General features: G+C 46.8%; 2 long non-coding RNA genes across 3 annotated transcripts; both read right to left on the bottom strand.

Annotated features, from left to right (window-relative positions):
- Window positions 1-1,276: 1,276 nt before the first annotated feature.
- LOC139177759 (uncharacterized) lies at window positions 1,277-7,524 on the bottom strand. The gene is made up of 4 exons (XR_011562248.1): window positions 7,414-7,524; window positions 4,530-4,634; window positions 4,352-4,453; window positions 1,277-1,727 (listed from the first exon to the last, which is right to left on the bottom strand). It is a non-coding gene; the product is annotated as an uncharacterized lncRNA (long non-coding RNA).
- Window positions 7,525-18,053: 10,529 nt separating this feature from the next.
- Window positions 18,054-20,263, bottom strand: LOC109573521 (uncharacterized). Of its 2 annotated transcripts, none has more exons than XR_011561995.1 (3): window positions 20,034-20,263; window positions 18,538-18,700; window positions 18,054-18,309 (listed from the first exon to the last, which is right to left on the bottom strand). It is a non-coding gene; the product is annotated as an uncharacterized lncRNA (long non-coding RNA). The 2 variants fall into 2 exon arrangements; XR_002182932.2 differs by having other exon boundaries at window positions 18,054-18,291.
- Between the last annotated feature and the right edge of the window lie 856 nt (window positions 20,264-21,119).

Genomic DNA, 21,119 nt, shown 5'->3' with positions numbered 1-21,119 from the left:
TAAGCTGAGGAGAGTAATGTGGAGGATTCTTGAACTTAGAAATACACATTAATTTTGCCTGCTAAAGATACACTTGATTGGGATTTCCTTGGTGGTCCAGTGGTTAAGACTTTCCAGTTCAGGAGGTACTAGTTTGATCCCTGGTGGGGGAACTAAGATCCCACATTCCTCTTGGCCAGAAAACCAAGCATAAAGCTGAAGCAAAATTGTAATAAATTCAATAAAGACTTTAAAAATGATCCTCAAAAAAAAAATCTTACAAAAATTTTTAAAAAGTGATGCACTTGATTAATTGCCCTGTGGATAATGACCAGTTTTGTATCTATTAGAAAACGTTAGTATTTCTGATTGCTTACTTACACATAATGTTCTTTGACTTCTCCTCTGAACTGATTTTTTCCCTCTTACTAGATACTTCACTAATTCTCAAGTTACATAAAAATGGACAGCTATTTTTTTTATGTTTGGGTTAGTTGTGAATTTTTCCCTTTTAAGAAAAAAAAATTTTTTTTAAACACAGCTTATTATCCTCAGACCAATAATCAGAAGCAGTACATAACCTGAGTATTTGAAGCAATGCAACCTTACTATAAATAGGTTGTACAGGTGTACAGTTTGGGGAAATTATATACACTAAAGTGCCAGTTTCAGCAAAGATTTTCACGTCAAAAAGCAGGCAAAACCATCAAACATCGAGGGGCCACATTAATTTTTGTAACAAGCACCTTAAAACAGGAGTAGACCAAAATCCAGAGAGACCTTGCAGCGCTCTTGCCCTAAGCAAGGCCTTTGAAGGCATTAGAAGGCCCTGAGGTCCTGGTCAGGAGACCTCAGTGCTATCTGAGATAGACTTTCCAGCCACAGAGAAAGGAGGCCCTTGGGTAATTGTAATCTAAACAGAGAGAACCAGCATTCATCTGCTCCACTGTCCCTTGGGAAGAAAAAGGAGAAGATTCCACGCTACTGGTGAATTTACGGATTCTGAAGGGTTGGAATCTTTTCAGCCTGACTTTGGGTCAGAAGCCCTAACCCCACCTTGCTTTGTTCTCTGACCATATATACATATATAAAACACTCTGGATCATCTTTCCATCCAGTTTTTTTTAAGGGGTAACGAAAAACTAGTCACCCTGCCTGGAAGGTGTAGGTTTCAGACAAAGCCACTCGCTGTATTAACAGAACCCTTCAGGATCCTTTGCCAGGAAGGTCCCCTGCAGTGAACAGTACCCATCCCTCCCCTCCAAACCCACAAGCCATTTCCCTCTCTTCTCTCTCATAAAACAATCCCCCACTGACTCTAAACGTTTCAGAGATTATTTGAATGTCAAATTCGATATTCAACAGTACTTGGAGATGTAATTTACATTCACTTGCAAAAAGCTTAAGCACCAGTTAGACCTTTTTATTGTTTGAGAAAATGCTCGTAAATGTTATGCAACATCCCTTTGGGATCTGTGCCTTTCCCCCAGTTGTTTGTTTGTTTCACGAAGGTTACACGGTTTTTCTTAGAGGGTCCACACAGCCTGGCTCTCTGTTCACTCCACATGGCCCCCAGGTCACTTCACAAACTCACGGTTGAAGCCCAGTGCTGCCCCAGAAAGAGCAGGATGGTGGAGGCAGGGGGATATTTTTCTATGCAGTGTTCTCTTTAATCCCCGGGGAAGCATCCAGACTATGAAGTGGCTGTCACATGCCCTGGGGACTCTGTCCTAGTTCTTGGCAGTTTCCTGTAAAAACAGAGAAGCAGCACAGTGTAGTGAAGATCATAGGTTCTGTGGCATGGATTTAACAGCCCTGTGATACACCCTAACCTGTGATTCCAAACCTCTTTGAGCCTCAGCTTCCTCATCTGTTAAATGGGGCTGGTATCAACCTCATCCGGAGAAGGCAATGGCAACCCACTCCAGTACTCTTGCCTGGAAAATCCCATGGATTAAGGAGCCTGGTAGGCTACAGTCCATGGGGTCGCTAAGAGTCGGACACGACTGAGCGACTTCACTTTCACTTTTCACTTTCATGCATTGGAGAAGGAAATGGCAACCCACTCCAGTGTTCTTGCCTGGAGAACCCCAGGGACGGGGGAGCCTGGTGGGCTGCTGTCTATGGGGTCGCATAGAGTCAGACACGACTGAAGCGACTTAGCAGCAGCAGTAGCAGCAGCATCAACCTCATCAGACTTTCTTAGAATCGATTTAATTTGGCTCAGATGGTAAAGAATCTGCCTGCAACGCAGGAGACCTGGGTTCGATCCCTGGGTCTGGAAGATCCCCTCAAAAAGGGAATGGTTGCCCACTCCAGTAATTTTGCCTGGAGGATTCCACAGAGGAGCCTGGAGGGCTATGGTCCATGGGATCACAAACAGTCAGACAAGACTGAAGGACTAACACACATAAAGCTCTAAATCCATGCAGGACACCCACTTAACTCTTAAAGACTTAAAAACTTACACAAACTGCGGTATTGCCTAACTTTTCCATTTGAGTTGATTCGCTTTTACTAGAGACACGCCAATGTATCAAGGCAACATCAAGCTCTTACAATGTAGCGAGGCAACATCTAACATCAAAAGGAGCATGGAGCTTGTCTCTAAGACACAGAAACCACTTCCTGGTTGAGTGAGAAAAATCAGTTATGTAGCTAAGACGTTACTCCAGCGAGGCTTACGCTTTTCAGTTATCTGCAGCAGAAACTTGATAAGGACTTATTACAAGACAGCAAACTGGAGCCCCGACTGACTCAGATACTTTAAGTGGCCCATTACGCCTCTGAAGATTTTTGAAGATTCTTTTTTCCATGACTGCAAATCTTTTGACTGCTTGATACTTTAGTCAATGCTATGCCCACATCTGGCAAATAACTCTTCCCCCATCATCGTGTTCCTGTTTCAGGGACTCAAGGGTCTTCCTGGTACTGGGCAGGCCAGTTCTGAACCCCATGCCACACACAAAGCTGTCGCTCCATCAGCCGCTCCGCTCTCTCCCGACTCCTCCCTGTGTCTGGCCAGTTTCTTCACGCACACCTGTCTCCAGGAGGCCTTCCGTGAGGTCTTCAGTCTCCAGCCTGTCCCTTTCCTCTCTCGCCATCATTTTGTCCTCCACCTTTAACTCAAGCCAACACACACAGCTCTCCTAGCAAGGGCAACAACCAAAAAAACAACAATCCCAAAAACTTGTATTTCCTTTTCTCTTCTCACAACACTTCTGACAGCAAATGCATGGGGATTTTCCCAAACCAAATCCCCCCACCCAAGTCTCCAGACACCAGTTGTTGATCGTTAATTCAACTCTGACCCTAACTCCCCAGGGTCAGCACAGACCCCACAGGTGAAGGGCTCGGTCCCCTGAGACTGCTCCCATTTCAGAGGTTAGATGCAAGGCCCAGGATGGCAACTGTACTTAGGTGGGGACTTCTCCTTTTTCTAGAAAGGTGTCCTGAGAACCAGGTGATGGTGAGAGGTCCATGCAGTGGCATCAGGAGTCTACCTTACAAGGTCAGAACTCTTTATAATCAAATAAGACGCCCCCATCACCCATGAGCTCTTCCTTTCCTGTGTGCACAAAGCACTTTGCTAGTTTGTTTCATCATGCATGGTTTTTCCCTTTGTTTGGCTATGACTTCATTGAATAAAGAGACTGCATGTCTTAATTTGGCTGTATCAATGAAAAAAAATCCATTTAGCTACAAGTGGTAATTTGGTTACAGTGGCTTTGAAAAATACATGTTAATTTTTCTCATTTGGTAAGAAGTTTGGGGGTAGGTAATCTGGTGGAGTTACTTAAATATACCCTTAAAGAACTGGGTTCTTTAAAAAAAAAAAAAAAAATCACCTTTAGCACAACAGCTTTTGTCTTCATTCTGTGACCTCAGAGTCATAAAATGGCTGCTCTACCTCCAAGCATCATAAATGTGTTCCAGGCCAAAAGGTCTTCTGGTTTTTGTTGTTGTTTGGTTTTAAATCAGGAAAGCAAGATTTTCCAGGAGTATCAGCAAGAAGGTACCCATTTGTATCTCTTTGGCCAGAACTCTGCATTAGGGCCATTCCTAGACCACCGGCCAGCCAAAGAGAATGAGGTGGTCATGGTTATGAGGCCCAGGATGGGTCTCCTATATCATAACTCAGAACCAGCTTCTGCCAAGCAATAACTCTGAATCTTACCTCTACAGACGAGAGCCTGCCCTTTCCAAGATCCAAGTATCTGTACAGCGGCTATGTATCTGCTGTAACAGCTAACATTGTTAAGTACTTACTAAATGTCAGACATCGTCCTTAAGCAGGTCCATGAATTCTCGTTTAATCCTCACAACGACTGCATGCCATTAATCCTATTTCACAGGAGAAATGGCCACTAACCTTGCACAGGTATACTACTAATGCACGGTCACAGGGCTGAGAACAGGATCCAGGCGACCGGCCTCAGAACCCACGTCCCCAGCTTCTGCATCCCACCGCTGCCTGTACAGGGGGCAGGGAAGTTGGTTGAATGAACAGTTGAAACAATGAATGCCTTTTCCCCAGAAGAAGCGCTAACCTGCTCAGGGCTTCCCGTGCTGTTTGAAATCACTGTTCTCATCCATCTTCTTACTGGGGTCAGAGTGTTAGTACACAGACAGGATTTATGTCAGTTCATTGTGCTCTGAGGGAGAACAAAAAAAAAAAAAAACAAAAAACATGAGTTTCTTTCTGGGCTTCCTACATCACAGAGACTAAGTAGAAGTCTGGAGAAGCCTGAGCTTTATCAGCAGACTGAAGTAAAACAACTGTACGTTCATGGGAGCCCAGGGCCAAGAAACGAACAGAATGCAAAGCGCGTCCAGACGTCGGCTGCATCCTTGAAGAGTCTAGTAGTGTGTCCCGGGTCTGGTGGGAGAGGATGTGAGGGTCGGGGTGGGGGCAGGGGCCTCACAGATCAGAGAACTGAGGGGAAGACGCTGTCCCAGCACAGGGCGAGCTGGAAAGCTGAGGCTGTGAGATGCCAGACTTCCAGGGGATAGCCGGGCGGCCCTGCCAAGCATCTCAGTATTTTGTCTACCGGCTGTGAACATCAGGACTGTGGACAAGTGACTGAAATGCTCTGGTCTCACATGGAGGTTTGGCACTGCTCCAGATGTAGCCGTGGTCCTAAGAACTCCCAGAAAAGGCGCAGACTCTGCCTCTAAGTGCAGACCCAGGACAGGGCTGCACAGCCATAATTCAGTCTGATAAACATTTTCAATGTGAATTTCTTCTTTGGTGGGGTTGCCAGATTTAGCAAAATGTAAGCGTAGGACATGCCATTCCACTGGAATTTCGGATAAGCAGTAAATGCTTAGCATCAAAAAAGGTGAAAATTGTTAGTCTCTCGGTCTGACTCTTTGTGACCCCACGTACTGTAGACCACCAGGCTCCTCTGTCTATGGGATTCTCCAGGCAAGAATACTGGAGTGAGTGGCCATTCCCCTCTCCAGGAGATCTTTCTGACCCAGGGATCAAACCCAGGTCTCCTGCATTGCAGGTGGATTCTTTACTGTCTGAGCCACCAGGGAAGCCCAAAAGTCTATCTTAAACACATACTTGAAATACACTTACACCAAACATTCATTCAACAATGATGTGAAATGCAAGTTAAATTTTCTGTACTTTACCTGGAAGCCCTAATCTTTGGGACACAGAAACCCTGTCGTGTTTCTGTCACTGTGCTCTATCCTGGCTTTAAAAATGGGACAGACACTTGTCTCCTTGTGTTCTCGGTCAAATAGAAGCCAGAAAACACCCCGAATGGTCAGCAGGAAACAAGGACCTCTGTCCCAGTCCTGCCTGCTGCCAACTGTCTGAGCTGGGACCAGCGGCAGGTGGAGGCCCACATCCTGAGAGCACATGATTCTTCCATCATGCTCCTCTGAGCATGTTCTGGGCTACCAGGCACGGCCACCCTGAATCTTCAGAAGCAGCCCCGGCACAGTTTGCACCTTTGATGGGTGTAGAGCCTGGAAGGTCACTGAGGTCCAAGCATCCGCTCTCTTTTTCTGGACACAGAAATCCAGATGCATACAGCTAAGATGGAGTTGCTTCCACTACTGCGGAAATGATGTTCTACGTGAAGAGAGGAGGAAGGCGGTTAGGAGAGGAGGCTACATTCCCTCTGAGTGCCCTCAAGCCTCACAGGCGGCCTGCTCTGGGCAGGGGGGGAGGAACCAGGCCCAGGGCCAGACCACACAGCAGGCACTCTGCCTGCCAACGCTGGGAGGACAGGGCAGGGTCTCCACCACTGCCTCCCATCCTCTTCCACCAGCTCAAGCCTGTGCTTCTGCAGGTTTCCCTTCTCTTCCTGGCGGCTCAAAGCTGCTAGAACAAAGTGTTAGGAACATTCTCTCACTGCCTCCTCGGCTGCCAGGAACACCTAGTATTCTGAGTACAATGCAGATTTAGATTCTCACAACTGTTGCGATGCAGTTGCGAGGTTGGCCAGGTCCTCTCTCCACATCCAAGATGTGGAAAGAAGTTTAGAATGTAGCAAAGCCACAACACCCACCCCAGCTGTTCAGATTCTAGTGCTGGGCTCCACACCGCCACCCCTCCCCTTGCATCTCTGCTAACCCCCTGCTGGATGAGGTGTGTCTGGAGGACAGGACACACACAGAGACTGGCATCTACCAGGCAAGTGACCACACAGGGCAAGAAGCCAGCCAACCCAAGTAGTAGATAAGACGGAGGGTACCATGAGCGAGCGAGGGGGCAGGAGGCCCAGTGGGTGCCTGACCAGGGTTCCTGGGGAACCCCACGGGCTGGGGTTGGGTGGCTTTCACATTCTGACCAAGTGAGAAGTGGCCACGCTGGGTCCTGATACCAGTGATGCAAGAAGGACACAGAAGAGTCTGAGCAAGATCCTACCGCCCAGGAGCTGAAGTCCCCGCACCCACCAGGGGACCTTCCTGTTCATGGGCATATGTTTATAAAATGCCAGGAGATCTCACAAATGAAACAGGATTAGAGAAAGACCCCTCCCAGATCAAGCATCACTGAACTAGGAACGCAAGTCACAGGGGCAAGGCACCCCCTCCAGGTAACACCCATCATGAATCAGAGGATGGGTTATTACACGGAAAAGAGTGAATGGAATGCATGAACCAGGATGAAGATTCAAAAACGCCACAGTGTGTGAGAAGGGGCAGGGCGTCCACGTGGGCTTCTAGGATCCGAATTTGAAGTGTGACCAGGGCTGTTCCCGTAACGCTGGTGAGCACGTGAAGCCAATGGCATTCCCGTCGCTCGAGTTGTACAAGAACCCAGGAAGAACAGAGCCGGGGGACACAGGGTAAGCATGGGGGGGACGCAGGTGCCCGTGGAGGCAACACTGAGTGGCAATACCCAGACCCTGGCCTCAGCACACTGAGCGCCAGCACCCAGAAGCTGGAAGGGCATTAGAGTCCACCTACCTCCTGGTGCCATTCCTCTCCGTCTCCTGGTGCTCTATGACCAAGTCGGGGGAGACCTCCCTCCAAATGGCCTTTGGCCTCCATGCAGCACTCAGATTCTCAGGTCAGCTGTCCATCTGATGGTTTGACAGAAGAACAGTCACCAACAGTGAGATGCAGGTGGAAGGAGCAGCTGGTTAATAAGAATAAGCCTATGGAGTAGAAGGGCCTGCAGAGGCTGCTCAGGCCGAAAGCAGGGCCCCTGCAGCACGGCTGCTGCCACTGCCCTGGTCAGGATGGTGAGTCGGTGGCCCCCTTGAAACAGCACCAGCTTCAACTGGTTTTGTCTCCTTCAACAGCTTGTTGCTGTAATTAAGACTTGGGTTATTAGATGTTACAGAGACAGCACCACTCCTGTACAAGACAGAAACCTGCATCTCCAGGACACCACAGAGCCAAGAACCCTCCATCCCTAGAACTGAAGCAAGTAGAAGCATTGCCACCACTGCCTTTTTGTGAAGTGAAGAATCCTTCGAGATGGAAATTCAGCTTCCAGCAGCTCGAGTAGTGTCTGTGGACCGATTCCAGGCCGGCCCATTAGCTTCTGAACCAGGTTCACTCTCCTAACATGCAACAAACCTAATGCTGAGACACCCAGGTTTGCAGCAAAGAGGGTTTTATTCGCAAAGCAGCCCAGCACATGGTCAGAACAGACTTGAAATTGACTTTCTAGAACACCAGGGACAGTTCAGTTCAGTTACTCATTCATGTCTGACTCTTTGAGACCCCACGGACTGTAGCATCCCAGGCTCCCTGTTCATCACCAACTCCCAGAGTTTACTCAAACTCATTTCCAATGAGTCAGTGATACCATCCAACCATCTAATCCTCTGTCATCCCCTTTTCCTCCCGCCTTCAATGTTCCCCAGCATCAGGGTCTTTTCAAATGAGTCAGTTCTTCGTATGAGGTGGCCAAAGTATTGGAGTTTCAGCTTCAGCATCAGTCCTTCCAATGAATTGGGATGAAATGGAATTTCAATGAAATCAGGATTGACTTCCTTTAGGATAGACTGGTTGGATCTCCTTGCAGTCCAAGAGACTCTCAAGAGTCTTCTCTAACACCATAGTTCAAAAGCATCAATTCTTTGGAGCTCAGCTTTCTTTATAGTCCAGCTCTCACATCCATACATGACCACAGGAAAAACCATAGCCTTGACTAGATGGACCTTTGTTGCCAAAGTAATGTCTCTGCTTTTCAATATGCTGTCTAGGTTGGTCATAGCTTTTCTTCCACAGAGCAAGCATCTTTTAATTTCATGGCAGCAGTCACCATCTGCAGTGATTTTGGAGCCCCAAAAATAAAGTCTGTCACTGTTTCCATTGTTTCCCCATATATTTGCCATGAAGTGATAGGACCGGATGCCATGATCTTAGTTTTCTGAATGGTGAGTTTTAAGCCAGCTTTTTCACTCTCCTCTTTCACTTTCATCAAGAGGTTCTTTAGTTCTTCTTTGCTTTCTGCCATAAGGGTGGTGTCATCTGCATATCTGAGGTTATTGATATTTCTCCTGGCAATCTTGATTCCAGCTTGTGCTTCATCCAGCCCAGCGTCTCTCATGATGTACTCTGCATACAAGTTAAATAAGCAGGATGACAATACACAGCCTTGATGTACTCTTTTCCCAATTTGGAACCAGTCTGTTGTTTCATGTCCAGTTCTAACTGTTGCTTCTTGACCTGCATACATATTTCTCAGGAGGCAGATCAGGTGGTCTGGTATTTCCATCTCTTGAAGAATTTTCCACAGTTTGTTGTGATCCATACAGTCAAAGGCATTGGCATATTCAATAAAGCACAAGTAGACATTTTTTTCTGGAAATCTCTTGCTTTTCGATGATCCAACAGATGTTGGCAATTTGATGTCTAGTTCCTCTGCCTTTTCTAAATCCAGTTTGAACATCTGGAAGTTCATGGTTCACATACTGTTGAAGCCTGACTTGGAGAATTTTGAGCATTACTTTGCGAGTGTGTAAGATGAGTGAAATTGTGCAGTAGTTTGAACATTCTTTGGCATTGCCTTTCTTTGGGATTGGAATGAAAACTGACCTTTTCCAGTCCTGTGCTGAGTTTTCCAAACTTGCTGGCATATTGAGTGCAGCACTTTCACACCATCATCTTTCAGGATTTGAAATAGCTCAACTGGAAGTCCATCTGCTAGCTTTGTTCGTAGTGATGCTTTCTAAGGCCCACTTGACTTCACATTCCAGGATGTCTGGCTCTAGGTGAGTGATCACACCATTGTGATTATCTGGGTCGTGAAGATCTTTTCTGTACAGTTCTTCTGTGTATTCTTGGCACCGCTTCTTAATATTTTTTGCTTCTGTTAGGTCCATTCCATTTTGTCCTTTATTGAGCCCATCTTTGCATGAAATATTCCCTGGTATCTCTAATTTTCTTGAAGAGATCTCTAGTCTTTCCCATTCTATTATTTTCCTCTATTTCTTTGCACTGATCACTGAGGAAGGCTTTCTTATCTCTCTGTGCTATTCTTTGAAACTCTGCATTCGAATGGGTATATCTTTCCTTTTCTCCTTTGCCTTTCTCTTCTCTTCTTTTCCCAGCTTTTTGTAAGGCCTCCTCAGACAACCATTTTGCCTTTTTGCTTTTCTTTTTCTTGGGGATGGTCTTGATCACTGCCTCCTGTACAATGTCATGAACCTCCATCCATAGTTCTTCAGGCACTCTATCAGATCTAATCCCTTGAATCTATTCGTCACTTCCACTGCATAGTTGTAAGGGATTTGATTTAGGTCATACCTGAATGGTCTAGTGGTTTCCCCTACTTTCTTCAATTTAAGTCTGAATTTGGCAATAAGGAGTTCATGATATGAGCCACAGTCAGCTCCTGGTCTTATTTTTGCTGACTGTATGGAGCTTCTCCATCTTTGGCTGCAAAGAATACAATCAATCTGATTTCGTGTTGACCATCTGATGATGTCCATGTGTAGAGTCATCTCTTGTGTTGTTGAAAGAGGGTGTTTGCTATGATCAATGTGTTCTCTTGGCAAAACTCTATTAGCCTTTTCCCTGCTTCATTCTGTACTCCAAGGCCAAATTTGCCTGTTACGCCAGGTATTTCTTGACTTCCTACTTTTGCATTCCAGTCCTCTATAATGAAAAGGACATTTTTCGGGGGTTTAGTTTTAGAAGGTCTTGTAGGTCTTCATAGAACCATTCAACTTCAGCTTCTTCAGCATTACTGGTCAGGGCATAGCCTTAGATTACTGTGATATTGAATGGTTTCCCTTGGAAACAGAGATCATTCTGTCATTTTTGAGATTGCATCCAAGTGCTGCATTTCGGACTCTTTTGTTGACTATGATGACTACTCCATTTCTTCTAAGGGATTCTTGCCCGCAGTAGTAGATATGATGGTCATCTGAGTTAAATTCACCCATTCCAGTCCATTTTAACTCACTGATTCCTAAAATGTCGACGTTCACCCTTGCCATCTCCTGTTTGACCACTTTCAATTTGCCTTGATCATGGACCTAACATTCCAGGTTCCTATGTGATACTGCTCTTTACAGCATCAGACTTTACTTCCATCACCAGTCACATCCACAACTGGGTGTTGTTTTTGCTTTGGCTCCATCTCTTCATTCTTTCTGGAGTTAATTCTCCACTGATCTCCATTAGCATATTGGGCACATACCAACCTGGGGAGTTCATTGTTCAGTGTCCTATCTTTTTGCCTTTTCATACTGTTCTTGGGGTTCTCAAGGCAAGAATATTGAAGTGGTTTGCCATTCCCTTCTTCAGTAGACCACGTTTTATCAGAACTCTTCACCATGACCAGTCCCTACCCAGCATGGCTCAAAGTTTCATTGAGTTAGACAAGGCTGTGGTCCATGTGATGAGATTGGTTAGTTTTCTGTGATTGTGGTTTTCAGTCTGTCTGCCCTCTGATGGAGGATAAAAGGCTTACAGAAGCTTCCTGATGGGGAAACTGGGTCTTGTTCTAATTGGTGAGGCCATGCTCAGTAAATCTTTAGGCCAGGGACAGTGGTATTTAAGGGGGCATGCCCTGGAAGGCATGGGGAAAGCTGATTGTCTGTAGGGGTGAGACTCTTCCTGCACAGACACCAGACACTTGCGTGTGGCCAGTGGAAAGGCCAGTGGTCCTATCCAGTCCTAACTGGTTCAGCCCAAATTAGACCCAGCTGATCCGTCTTCCTGATTAGGCTGCTTAGGGACCCTTGGGCCCACTTCCCAGGTGGCTCTGCAATAAAGAATCTGTCTACAATGCAGGAGATGTGGGTTCCATCCCTGGAAGAGGGCATGCCAACCCACTCCAGTGTTCTTACCTGGAGGATCCCATGGGCAGAGGAGCCTGGAGGATTACCGTCCATGCAGTCACAAAAGAGTTGGCCATGACTGAGTGTACACACACACACACCCCTTGGAGAACATGCAAGTCTTAAAGCATCTTGATTAATGATGCCAGGTGAAACGATTCTAACGCCTGACTTCACTTCCAAGTTTGAAATTTCCCCCAGTCCCTTAGATTTCATCCCAAACCCTGGATCTGGAAATGGATTCAAGCCCTGCTTCCTGACTCCTTGCCTATAGTTGAGCTACAATAAAGCTCTTTCCTCAGGAGCTGGTGCCCTAGTCAGGACTCGGGCAGTGGGCTCTCTGCTGTTAACAGCCTCAGTACTGCATCTCGGCTCACCTCCCACTCCTCTGTTTGATCCTGTCTCACTTCCATCCTTCACTCTCAGCTTAACCGCTCACACTGACACCTGGCTCAGCTCTGCTCTCCAGGAACACAGGCTGAGATAGGGAGGCAGAAGATGGCCTGGCTGTCTTTGGGCTCAGCACCCTCCCGCTCCCTTCACCACACTGCCCTGTACCCGTGTCCTCCCCGCCTCAGGCACCCAGGACAGAGCAGCCTCCAATGCCCAGCCCTTCCCCCTCACAGGCCCGGCTCCTTGTCTCCAGTTCCTTCTATCTTGCCTCTCTTGCTCCTTTTCTTAAGCATTTTTTTTTCCATTTTGTTTTCTTACATCAAGCCATCATGGTTTCTCTCTTGTATGAGTTTCCTCTGGCTGCTGTAACAAATTATTACACACTCAGTGGCTTAAGACGGCCAAGAAGTATTATCTTACATACATTTGGAGGTCAGCAGTCCAGAATGGGTTTTCCTGGGCCAAGAGAAGCGTCAGGGGATCACACTGTCTCCAGCAGCTCTAAGGGAGAATCTATTTGTTTGTCCTTTCCAGGTCCAGGGACTCCTGAATCCTCAGCTTATGCCCCTTCCAGCAGTTACACCCCTCCAACCTGTTTCCATCCTCATGTCTCCTTTTCTGACCCTCTTGCCATTCTCTTTCATCTTTTAAGGATCCCTGGGATTATACCAGGTCCATCTGAGTGACCCAGGACAAACTTCTCATCTGAGACTCCTCTGCAGAATCTCTTTGTGTGCATATGTGTGAACTAACTTCAGTCATGTCTGACTGTTTGGGACCCCATGGACTGTAGCCTCTGTGCATAAGATTCTCCAGGCAAGAATACTGGAATGGGTTGCCATGCCCACCTCCAGGAGATCTTCCCAATCTAGGGATCAAACCCGTGACTCACGTCTCCTGCATTGGCAGGCAGGTTCTTTACCACCAGCGCCACCTGGGAAGTCCTACAGAATCTCTTTGAAATATTCACACACCCCTGGGATTAGGTCTTGGACATCTTGAGGGTCATTAACTCTTTCCCACAACCTTTAAACTCAGAGTATTGTTTTAGTAAAAGAAAGAAATTCTAATGCTCCCCAATCTTCATCTTTGCTCATCTCAGCATCATAAACCCCACTTGCCCAGCTTGGAGGACACCCCCTTTTAAGAGGGATTCACAGCCTCGATGCTTTTAAAATGCACAGCAAATGTGTTAAGAGATATCATCTCAGACCTTCCTGTTACTGTGCAAGAAATTTTTTTATGAACTTAGGACACTGTATTTACATTTTAGCCTATTAACCTCCATGCAATTCAAATTCACACTTTTAGGGAGTGGATTCTTGGGATTATTCCATCCCAGAAAAATAACAAGGTATCATTTTCTGATATATTTCTGGGAATTGGGATTTTAAAACTCCATTTGCTTCCACTATTGCAACAACTCTCAAGGTCAAGAAATTTGGCCTGCAGTCTCACTTTTTTTTTCTTTCTTCTGTTGCAATGGAGTCAGGAACGCAGCCACCACCTTGTGCATAAATATTTTCATACGTGTGGACATTAGTCCCAGGATCACAGAGCTTGGGGCTGAAAACCACTGTGTGGATGACAGTTTATCCGCTTCATTTTCCTGATAAGCAAACAGAAAAGAGGCAAGGTCTCCCAGTCTGGCTACTATGGGAGTTGTCTCCTTTTCTGCTCCTCTTCTCCAGGAGAAATAGTCTTGATTCTTTTCATATTTCTCTCACCATCCTTGCCTTCATCCATCATTTTTCTCCAGGGTTCCTTGACCTTCTTGTGAAGACCAGGCCTTCCCCATGGTGTAACGACAGCAGGTGGGGTGGGGCCATCATAGCATCACCACTGCCCCCCAGCCCTGCACACAGCCGTGGAAAGTCTGCCATCCAGACCACATTCCTTGGCAGGCCTGCGAGCAGAAGCTGTGAGATGGATGTGTCTTTCCCTCTTTTCCAGCTCACACCGTCTAAGTGTGAGGCAGGGGCCTTTCTGTCTTTTGTGCAAATGCTCCTCTGTGGTAAACTGCAAAAGCTGAAAAGTCTGTCCACAGAAGGGAACAAGACACTGCACAGGATTTTGGTACTGAGACCAGGAAGGCTGTGAGGGATCAGACAGGTCCTCAGGTCACAATCAAGAAATTGGCCTGTATGTATTTGATGCTGAAGTCTGCTGCAAAGGCACATGGGAAATTCCCCCAACAGCATGAAATGCCTCTTGTTTAGCTCAAGCCTTCATGGTAGGCCTGTGGCACAGGCTTCTCTGCCCATCCAGTCACAGGCGTGGCCCCATCGCATGAGCCTGGTTAATTTATTTGTGTGCATCTACGCTGATTTGGTTATGTGTACTGCCTGTTCCTCTCTACTCCCACTCCCCCTACAAGATCCCCTGCATTTATTTTTTCATTTTTGCCCAGATCAAGTTTATCCTCAGATGTACTTCCATCCTAATGGTAAAGTGGCTGCTGGCAGCAGGAACGGGGGCTCTGTACTTCCTCATTCACAGCCACAGATGAGAGTTGCATCCCATAAAGGGACTGATTTTCATACCCCCTGAGCCCTTGGTATCAGTCCCCATGGACCAAGGAGCACTGCGGGCCAACAAGCTGAAGCAAGGGAGATGGCGTGTCCTGGGCCGGCTTACTCCACACAGGGCTAGCCCTGGAGCACCAAACAAAATGTGGGGTAGACAGGCCAGGCCGGTGGGAGGCTTCCCAGAGGGACATCCGGCTGCCATTGGGGGGAAGAGGGAGACAGAGGGATGCTAAATGCCCAAGCGACAAACCCCTGCAGAACCAGTCAACCCCACCCCTTCCCAGCTACCAACCTGCCCCTGGATCCACACTGGCCATATGTTTCAAGCCAAAACATTAGTCTAGGCACACACATGTGCTGTGCAGTGCTGTGCTTAGTCGCGCAGTTGTGTCTGACGCTGTGACCCCGTGGACTGTAGCCCACCAGGCTCCTCTGTCCGTGGGAAGAATACTGGAGTGGGTTGCCATGCCCTTCTCCAAGGCACACATATATTGTCTCATATTGTATAATTTGTTTCAAGCAAAGAATCAGTTTTCTAGGAGATTTCTGTTACAGATTGAAAATACTGTTACAAAACTCTACTTTGAATGGCCTTCCTTATCTGGAAGTCCCTGGGCTTCCCAGAGGCTCAGCGATAAAGAACCCGCCTGCCAATGCAGGAGACATAAGAGGTTTGATCCCTGGGTCAGGGAAGATCCCCTGGAGGAGGGCATGGCAACCCACTCCAGTATTCTTGTCTGGAGAATCCCATGGACAGAGGAGCCTGGCGGGCTACAGTCCATGGGGTCACAGAGTCAGACACGACTGACGCGACTTAGCACACACACATGCATCCGGATGTCCCTACCATGGTGTAGAATTGTCCAAGAACTTTTCCAAAATTTTAAACCACAGCTTCCTTAGGGCAGATGAGCAGGACAGTCTCGTGTCTGAATGGCTTTTTTGTAGCACCTGAAAATGGTTCTTTCAACTGTGAATCATTTTTTTTTTTTTAAGTTGGTTTTGATTTAGAGAATTGCTTTACAGGGAGGAAGGAGCTGTTGGCTACATTCCTTCAAGAGAGGGATGGGTCAAGATATATCTGGACAATGTGTTCAGATGAAAAAAGGAAAAATTCAGACTGGCTCACAGGTTTAGGAGAGAAAAATGAAAACGTGAATTTTGTTTGAACTCTGGTTCTCTGCTGAGGCTCGTTCACACACACATTTCCTAACATTGTTTCTCCAGCTCTGTTCTCCCCCTTTAAAAGCCCTGGTCCTCTGTGTTGATAAATGTGTATCATGCCACACCAGCCCTGAAGGAAAAATATCGACCATCTCAAGGTCTACGGTGAGAACTCCCTCACTCGGGATGCTAAGCTCTGAGATGCGGAAGCGGTTCTCCAGCAGATGGCCAGGGCTTGGCGTCCAGCAGATGGTTTGATCGGGGAGGTCAGGGAGGGAGGTGACTCTGGGGCAAGGCTGCTGGAGCTGGGAGGCTCACTGTGTGCTGGGAACACAGCCCAAGAGGAAAAGGTCTGTACGCTGCAGGAGGGGAAGGAGGGTCAGGGCTGTGACTGTGTCTGCATGTCCGGCTGAGCAAGGAAGGTGAGCAGGAACTGGGTAGGGAGACCAGGGGCATGATGGGGGGCAGGTGAGGGAGGAAAGCCAGTCTGCAGCAATGGGGCACAAGAATCAGGCAGGAGGTGGGAGGGTCAGGAGTTTCTGAAGGAGAAAGTTTACACTGAAACTTCATTGAGTCACTAGGGAACTGGACCAGCCAAGCAGAGGAGAAGCAGGGGTTATGGGAAGCAGAACCAAGATGATGGACTTTTCATCCTTCTTGTGGAATTCTCATCCTCCACCCCCTCTACTTTTCCTCTCTGCTATGGGTGGAATTGTGTCTTCGAAAGATATGCTGAAGCCTTAACTCCCAGCATCAGACGTGACTCTACTTGGAAACAGGGTTGCTGCAGACATACGTAGTTTGGACTTCCCTGGTGACTTAGAGGGTAAACTGTCCGCCTACAATGCAGGAGACCTGGGTTCAATCCCTGAGTCAGGAAGATCCCCTGGAGAAGGAAATGGCAACCCACTCCAGTACTCTTGCCTGGAAAATCCCATGGGGGAGCCTGGTGGGCTGCAGTCCATGGGGTTGAGAAGAGTCGGACACGACTGAGCAACTTCACTTAAGCAGGTTAGTCAACACTGTAGAGAGTGGGTGGGCCCCTAATCCAGCATGACTGGGATCCTTGTAGAAGAGGAAATCTAGACACAGACGCATGCACAGAGGAGAAACACATGAAGACCCAGACACCAAGGAACCTGAAGACAGGGAGGCAGAAATTGGAGTCCTGTTGCCATAAGTCAAGGAACATTTGGGGCTCCAAGAAGCTGGAAGAAACAAAGAAAATCTGCCTTTAGAGCCTTCAGGGGGCATGTGGCTCTGCTGACACCTTGAATTTGGACTTTCAGCCTCCAGAACTATGAAGCAACAAATTTCTGAGGTTTTAAGGTACCAGTTTGTTGTGCTTTTTTATGGAAGCCCCAGAAAACAAATACCGACTGTTTTGATGATGTTCAATCTCAGCCAGTTCAAGGAGAGAGAAACAAAGAGATCTTCAACCAACGTTTACACGGATTAGCCAAAGTCTACCCGGACATCCACTGTCCCCACGGGTGGCCTTTGTTCCGCTCGCCACTGATTTTGATGCAGGATCCTCTCTGGTGTGAACAGAAAATGGAGCCTTCAACACTGATTTTTCTAAAGAGCTCTTTGTCATAGAAACCTTTTCTCACCATCTCTCTGAATCCTTTTCTATTCTTGAAGTAGTTGAAAGAGGACTTCTCTGGTGGTCCAGTGGTTAAGAATCTGCCTGCCAATGCAGGAGACGTGGGTTTAATCCATGGGAAAGAGTCCATGTGCCACAGAGAAGATTCCACGTGCTGTAAGGCAACTAAGCCTGTGCGTCACAACTACTAAGCCCACGCTCTGGAGCCTGAGAGCCACGGCTACTGAGTCCACTTGCCCTAGAGCCTGCGCTCCACAACGAGAGAAGCCACCACGGTGAGAAGCCTGAGCATCACTACTCGAGTAGCCCCACCTGCTGCAACTACAGAAAGCCCCCGCACAGCCAAATATAAATAAATAATTTTTTTAAGTAGTTGAAAGAATCTAAGTGTTGCAGAACAAGTTCTTAGAAATTCCTGATGAGTATCTGCATCTGGTGATATTTCACCTCTGTCTGAAAGTTTGTATCTGCTGTATCTTGATGCTGAAGACTTTATTTCAGCAAATGTTGAAAGATTAAAAGACAACAGAGGCTTTCAAACATGATCAAGGAATGAGAACCTATTTTTAAAAAAAAACAACAACAACCAAAGAGATTTGAAAAAAGAACGAAATATAATTTCCAGAAGTCAAATGTAGACTCACTAGAATGAAAAACGTGGACATGCACTGGGTAAGGCTCAACAGCCACAGGAAGAGATCTGACAATAATTCAATCCATTGAAAGAAAGGAGGGTGCATTTTGCTCTGATGTCATAGACTGAGTTGAGCATTCCATGTTGGGAGGCAGCTTTGCTCCATGCAGTTATTCAGGGTCACAGGTCCCCTCCATCTTGCTTCTCATCCATCCCCTAAGACGTTAACATCATCTGGTCACGGGCACAGATAACAGAATCGTTTTTTCTTCCAATCCTTTTTAAACTATTACTTCTATAAAATATCTCCTCCCCCCAAAAACAAACGACTTGAAAAATGATTACATGCTTAGGTATTGTGACAAGGCTGAATTGCTATAAAGGGTCAAAATGCTTTTCCCTCCATTTTTTAACTAATCCCATTGTAAGTCATGAGTTTATGGACCGGGGAGCTTTACACACTTTTTGTCTTACAAAGAGGAGACAGGCTGTGGAAGAGACGTGCCCCTTGTCCACACCACATCCACTGGCATCAACTGAACGCAGCTTAGTGACCCAGCCACACAACTGCAAAGCTGTCTGGGAAATGCCGCAGAGTTGAGGAGGCAGGTGTCCAACCACAGTCCTATTAACACAAAAGAAGGAGAGAATGATTTATTGCATACAGCTAGTGGTCTCCATCACGAATGGGTTACAAAGCATATTGGATGGAGTACATCAGAATCTCAGTGAGCTGAAGGATGGAACCAAAGACATTATCCAGAAGACCTTGTAAAGACAAAGAAATGGAAACATAAAAGGCATGCTACGAGTCTTGGAAAAGGCCCAGTGGAATGGGGAAGAGACAATATTTAAAACAATATAGACCAGGAGTCTTCTAAAATTGTTGAGAGATTCATGAAGCACAGCGAATCCCACTGGGTGCTGTTGTAAAGACTTTATGTATTAACACAGTCAGTGCGCACAAGGGAAGTTATTGTTATCACTATTTTACAGAGAGGGATGTTCAAGGCTCAGAGAGGTTAAGTGATTTGCCCAACGTCACACAGCTATCTGGAGGTTTCCCAAAAAAGAACCCATATCCCAGTACATGTAAGAGACCCGGGCCGAATCCCTGGGTCAGGAAGATCCCCTGGAGAAAGAAATGCCAACCCACTCCAGTATTCTTGCCTGGAAAATCCCATGGAAAGAGGAGCCTGGCAGGCTACAGTCCATGGGGTTGCAAAGAGTCAGACATGACTGAAGTGACTTAACACACACAGCTATCAAGGAGCAGAGGTGAGTTTCCAGAGTCTCTAACCACAGAATTCTATTAACTCTTGAAAATTCTGTTTTGTTTTAATAAGAGTAACAAAGGCAATGATTTCAAAAATATACTGAACATTTTTATTTATGTCTAATTTTTTACTGTAAAACTTACCCTAAGTCAACAGAACCTAAATATAACTCCATCTCAAAGACTAAATTCATTCTAATAGTAAATATAGTAAAATTGGTGTCCATTTTCATAAATATTTCCCAGAAATCCACCCCCAAAATAACAATACATTTGTTTTTAAATAGAGAACTTCATTCACAGTGAAATTGGCAGCCAGCTCAGGTCTGACACCACAAACCCTGCAGCCTCAAGAGCAGGCACTGCCTGTGTTCACCCAGTAATTAGACAGATACCAGAGGCAGGCCACTTTTGCACTGTTGTTCTCAGCAAGCGCACTAAGACATCACTGCCTGTAGCCAGAGAGGTGTTTCAAGAAGCCATCTTGCTCTGCATGCCAGAAGAGAGACAGGGACATTCGACCACCTTCCTCCTTCCCACCTTTTCTCTCTTCTCTGGGTTCCTCTCTCCATCCCAAGCCATGCAACAGGGAGAGGACAGGCCTCCTAGTCCAGACTCCCTTACTAAGAAGCTGTGCAACCCAGTAAAGTCACTCTACCTCTCTGGACTTCAGCATCCTCACCTGTAGATGAGAGGCCTGATTTGCATCAGTGGTTTTTAGACCTTTCCAGGATTCCAATCTTTTTCTCCTTACAAAACCTGCTCCTGAAATTGCACACGTGCAAAGGGAACCGGGATCAGGGCACAGGAGTTGAACCAGAGAGGCAGGGGCCTTGCCCACCAAGCCATGCCATCCCATCCCAGAGGCTGAGCATGAAAACCCTCAGACTCCTCAAAGTGGTTTGGAAATCACCCGACTCTGTGATCTCTGACATCCTGTCCAGCTGTAATAGCTGCTGGTTCTCTCCAGAGCCAGACAACAGCTCTCTTCTTTGGAGAAGAGCTGTTCAGAGGGGTGGGGAGGGGGAGGAAGGGGGAGGGAAGGGAGAAAGAAAAAGCTCAAGGAGCATTCAAACCAGAGCTCCAAGTCACAACTGCCTCTGCTTAGTGAATAATTAACATGAGGTAACTAAATAAGACATTTATTAACAAGAATTATGCAGCCATATCCCTTTCATGCCCCATGCCATTAAACTGTCTTGCCAAGAAAGGGCCATTTGCGGCCATGGGTCTCACCTGGGGGGCAGGCGGAGGGGAAGCCAAGAAGCCCATCCCTCCTGGGCCCTGGAGACAGCTCTGGCTTAAACCAAACAAATGTGTCAGCATCGCGCTTCTCCACCTGAAAATTTATATCAGCCCCCTGGGTAAGCCAATCTGAAGGATACCAGCAATCTGGAAACATGGAACAGGATCAAAAAGCCTCTTCTGTCCTGAGGGGCCACACAATAAAAAAAGGTTTCTTTGCTTGGGCCATAAGAAAAGGATTCCTTCAAGAGCTCAAGCTGACATTTTCATGAGAAAACAAATTGGGACAGTTGCATTTACTGCTTGCAGTTTCTGCTTGACCTGGAGAGAGAATGCAGCAACGTCTGGGCAGACGGCTCCTCCACCTCCCCAGCCACAGCTGTTAGCTCGCACTTGCCTTTTTCTCTTCCCTATATATCCCTCGGGGGCCTCAAACATTCTTCTGTTTATTTGGGGTAATTTGGAGAGCGGGAATTGGGTCTATCTGCCATGTGTTTTTTCTCAATGTCGGTAGCAAAGTAAT

The sequence above is a fragment of the Bos indicus genome, chromosome 19 (assembly GCF_029378745.1).
Source record: "Bos indicus isolate NIAB-ARS_2022 breed Sahiwal x Tharparkar chromosome 19, NIAB-ARS_B.indTharparkar_mat_pri_1.0, whole genome shotgun sequence".
In the NCBI taxonomy this organism is placed as follows: domain Eukaryota; kingdom Metazoa; phylum Chordata; class Mammalia; order Artiodactyla; family Bovidae; genus Bos; species Bos indicus.
The sequence above is the reverse complement of the archived record's forward strand: the minus strand, read 5'-3'. Positions and strand labels throughout refer to the sequence as shown.